Here is a 5441-nt window from a genome sequence, read left to right as displayed (position 1 = left end):
CCAGATAAGAGAAACCTTCCTTTGAGTTGTTGGCCAGTGTGGTCCAAGAGGTTCCCAAAATTACACAGACTATTGCCACAGCCCTTGATTGCCTCCCAAAACTTGAAGGTCAAACCCTACTACTGAAAACAGAACATACTTCAGACACAGGATTTGGAGCAATGGAGCTGGAACTGACCTGGAAGTCACTTCTCCTGAAGGCTAGCTCTCATAGCTTTTGGAAAACACTACTCAAGGTGCTAAGGGAGAACATCAATTGATGGTCCAACACCAGCATCGAGACAAAATGATCACATCAATGACCTGCACATCATACAACACTGGAGCAGTAGTGGCACTTTTATCTTGGGAGTAATCAACAGCTATCTAATTGGACTAAAAGCCCACTCAGTGGGAGGAAGCTCATGTGTGGTACTGCAGACATAGTCAAATACACATGGCTGAAGAGGTCATAGATAGAGAAAACCTCAAGACGGTCATATCCCTAGACTAATGTAATTTCTTACTTTGTGCAAAATACGTATCCTTATATTTATAGACAAACATCCCAGTCACCCCTCGTCAAAGAAGCTTCTTTTGCTCCCAATGGAAACTATTACAGATACCACAACTGGTTACATGCAGACACCGTCTGTGAATTGCCCAAGCCTAAGTGGCACATCTACAATGCAACCTCTCAGAACCTAGAACAAGGAGTAAAGAGGACATTAATGAATATCTCAGTTCTCATTAATGATGTTCCTTCATGCAACAGAGGGCCAGGAACACAAAAGGTCACAAATGACCAAAGTGTAGAGATTCAGAGTATGCAGAATGCTGGTCCTTGGACAAGAACCCTTTATTAAACTTCACCCACCCAAGACTCAAGGACCATTTCAGAAGAGGGGGCAGAAAGATTGTAAGAGCCAGGGAGGAGGTGCATGACCGTACAGAAATAGTCTTACAGGCTCCTGGGACCTTGCTCATATGAACCTACAGTAATGGTGTCAGCATGCACAAGACCCATGCAAACTCAAGCAGACAAAAAACCCAGTATAGAACTGGAAAAATGGACAGCAGATTCCAATCTTAGCTGAAGAAATATTGGTAACTGATTACTGCTGGATGAGGATGAACTGATCTTCCTAGATAGGCTGACTAGATCTCAGTAGATGAACTTGCACTGAGGAAGTCTGGGGACACTAACTTGACACAATAAACCTTAACACAAATGACAGAACTATGAATTCCACTGGGGAGGGTCTATGAAAAGGTGCCAGTGGGGAAGGAGGCATAAGGATGATTAAGATTGATTGAGATGTTGTGATGGTTTGAATGAAATTGTCCCCCATAGGTTCCAAATATTTGGATACTGTGTCCCCAGATGGTGGCATTGTTTTGGGAGGTTTTAGAAGGTGTGGCTATCTGGGAGGAAGCGGGAGGGGGGGCTTAGAGAGTTCTTAAGCCTTGCCAGATCTCCAGTTGCTCTCTCGTTTCCCATGCCTGCTGGAAGATGTAGAGCTTAGCTTACACGGTTCCTCCTCCAGCCATCTCTGCCACCATGCCTCCGCACCATGACAGACTGTAATTCCCCTGGAAACATAAGCTCAAATAAATTCTTCTTTTTGTAAGTTGTTTTGATCAGTGTTTCTATCACAGAAACACAAAAGTGACTAATACAGATGTTCTATATGAAATCATAAAAATTCAATTAAAAAAAAAAAACTGCCTTCCCAGATCAAGAAAAGCACTCATTCCAGAATCTCTATAACTTTAGATGTAGCAAAACCCAGCAAGCTATAGAGGTTCACAAAAATAATAATGCACAAGTTCTCCAAAAGGAATGGGCTGGGGTAATATTGGGAGATCACACTCATCAGAATCCATTAAACTGGATTCCCTAGAATTGCTACCAGTGGCCAGAACCTGTCACCAAGAGTTCTTGATTATTTAAATATAGTAAGTGCCAAGGGTAAAAACACATCCAGAAACTATAAGGTTTATCCTATTTTCATAAATAATTCTAGAGGCTACAATTCTAAATGCTTCAGATAAAGCATTTTTAAACAAATATTGCTTTCTACTCTAATAATAACTTTGCGAGATGATCATAATCCCTATTCTACAAATGAAACAATGAAAGAATATTGGATCATCCTCTGAGGGCCTAACTAGCTGAGCCAGGAATTAGAAGCAGTTTTGCCCAACATGATTCCTATGAAGTAGTTCACATTTGTTTGCATGATGCTTTTCTGTATGTTAATTGCTTCTTTTACTCTAATCAATGCCCTCTCACCCAGTGTAGTTATTTCCATCCTTGTTTGAAAGAGAGGAACACTGAGGGTCAAGAAAACACAGCAGCAGTTACATGGGAAATGTCAGTGTTGTTCAAAGACACCACAATACACCTCTCCAAGGTTTAGCAAAAGAACTCCATCATTCACCAGAAGAGCAAGATCCAAACTGAACTGAGTGGTGATCAATCCTTAATTGGACACATTCCATCTGACTTTTTTGAAGTCTGTTGCCACGGTTGTCAAGACTAGCATGCATTCCTTGAGATTACAACCATCTCACAGCTGATGATGCTGTGGGTTGTGCTGCAAGGTGTCATTTCGGGAAGAGTCAAAAACTTTTTTACTGTTTATAACAATAGACTTTGGTGCTCAAGGCAACCTTTCTGCTTGGGATGATATTTAAATATTTTTATTGATCTTTATTTCTATTATTATTATAAAAGAATTTGCAATGTCTCCACAGAGAAAATTGTCAAATATTACAAAGAATATGGGGAGGGGAATAAATAGTCTGGCTAGTCCAAGTCAGCAAGAATGAGCTGTTTTGTATTTTAATTTTTTAAAAATATGTGTAGAGGCTGGAGAGATGGCTCGGTGGTTGAGAGTGGATACTGTTCTTGCAGAGGACCCAAGTTCAGTTCCCTGCTCCCAAGTCAGATGGCTTACAACCACTTATAATTCCAGCTCCAGAGGATCCAGCACCCACAGGCACCTACACTCACATGCACATACCCATACACAGACACACATATATACACATAATTTTAAAAAATAAATAAAGGCTGGAGAGAAGGTTCAGTGGTTAAGAGTACTTGTTCAGTTCCTAGAATCCACATGACAGTTAACATTCATTAGTAACTCCAGTTCCAGGGAATAAGGTACCCTCTTCTTGCTTCTGCAAGCATCTGAACATATATGATGCACATGAACTCATACAGGCAGGCATGTGATGAGCATGCAGACACACACACACAAACACACACACACACAGTCACACACAAATAAGAATAAATGAATAAATCTTTGAAAAGAAATAAATACAATAAATCTTTAAAATAAATATAAAGTCAAAAAAGATAAGTATAGTTTTATGTATTTTATATTTGTTTTACAAGGTTGTCACAATGTTGTATATATAACTCCAGATCTTATTTTTTATTAAGTATTGAAATATGGGCATAACTAGCCCTGGGTTACTTGCTGATAATATTCTATTGAACATTATTGTCATGATTCATATTTTCTCAAAATAATAATCCTTTTATATTTTCCAATCTGTCTTTACTAAAAAGAACATTACAATGGGTCTTCTTCGTGCATAAAGTTTTTTAAATGTTTATTTCTTTAGGTACACATCAGAAATTGAACTGAGGATCATTTTCAGGCCTTTGACAAATATTGTCAAATTAATTTTCTAAATGTATGTATTTTCTACTTGTGATATCATTAGTATCTATTGACTATCTCTATCTTAATACACCGACCAAACCCTTCCCCAAGTATTCTCTGAACATTGTATGACCCTGTGTCGGGTAGTCTAAATTTACCCATGTTAATAGTTCATAGTTTAAATAGTCTGGGTTCAAAGAGGAAAATGGTAGGAGTGGTGGCACAAGCCAGTAATGCCATTGCTGGGGAGACTGAGGCAGAAGGATTGAGAGTTTGAGATAAGTTTTAACTACTTAGCAAAATACTGTATCAAAAAACAAACAAGGGGCTAGAGAGACAGTTTTGCAGTTAAAAGTGCCTTTTGCTCTTCCAAAGAACCCAAGTTTGGTTTCCAACACTTCAGGCAGCTCACAACCACCTGTAAGTCCAATTCTCTCTTCTGGTGTCCATGGGCACTTAAACACAGCATGCATTCATTCACATACACACACATGAATAATAATAATAATAACAATAATAATAATAAAGAGGGACACACATACTTAATAACAGAGAGGGACAGGGCATGTTGCTCAGTTGGTAGAGCACTTGCCTAGCAAGCTAGAAACCCCTTGTTCTCTCTCCAGCACCAAATAAGCCAGGTGTGGTGATATGCATCTGAATTTTACTGAATTCCCAAAGTAGAAGTAGCAGGATCAGAAATTCAAAGTCATTCTAGGATATATAGTGAGTTCAAGCCTAGCCTGGGCTACTTGAGAGCCTATCTCAGAGAAAAATCACATGCTTTTCTGAAGATAATTAAATTGTCCTGAAACCATCCTGGCCCTTTTAACCATGCCAGTCACTACACTAACTGAGTGCTGTGGAGACTGTCACTGTCACAACAAACTCATAAGCAACACCTTTGTGTAGTATGTTTCGTTCATTTGGCTCTGGATTGACTCCCTGGGAATTAAGAGTTTGCTAAGCCTAGCTTGTCCAAGTGGGTCAACAGTTGATCTTTGATGAAGCAACTGTAACTTGTGAAAAGCCATTTTGGGTTATATGCCTTCTGTTTGGAAACTCCTTCCTCATAAAATATTCCAGCATCATAATAACTTTAAAGAAATGTACTTGAAAGGAAATGAAGTTAAGACTCTGGGACTATCTTGGGGCTGGAGACTTGGCTCAGTGGTTAAGAGCACTGACTGCTCTTGCACAGGAACCATGCTTGGTTGCCAGTACCCACATGGCAGCTAACAACAGTCAATAACTCCAGAGGATCCAAAGCCCTCTTCTGGCCTCTGCAGACAATGCACACACATGGTACACTTACATACATGCAGGTGAAACACTCACATACATTAAAAAAATAAAAATAAATTGAGGAAGACATCAGAAGATGGAAGGACCTCCCATGCTCATAAGATTGGAAGAAATAATATTGTGAAAATTACCATCCTACCAGAAGTCATTTATAGATTCAATGCAATGCCAATCAAAATCCCCATGACATTTTTCACAGAATTGGAAAAAACTATCCTAAGATTCATATGGAAGCACAAAAGGCCTCGGATAGCCAAAACAACCCTGAGCACTAAGAGCAATGCCAGGGGCATTACTATACCAGATTTCAGGCTGTATTACAGAGCCACAGTCATAAGAACAACATGGTACTGGCACAAAAATAGACCTATAGATCAGTGGAACAAAACTGAAGACCCAAATACGAGTAAAAGCAATTTCAGCCACCTGATATTTGACAAAGAGGCCAAGAACATTAACTGGAGGAAAGAC

Source organism: Nannospalax galili, unplaced genomic scaffold (genome assembly GCF_000622305.1).
Source record: "Nannospalax galili isolate Female #2095 unplaced genomic scaffold, S.galili_v1.0 scaffold666, whole genome shotgun sequence".
Lineage (NCBI taxonomy): Eukaryota > Metazoa > Chordata > Mammalia > Rodentia > Spalacidae > Nannospalax > Nannospalax galili.
The sequence above is the reverse complement of the archived record's forward strand: the minus strand, read 5'-3'. Positions refer to the sequence as shown.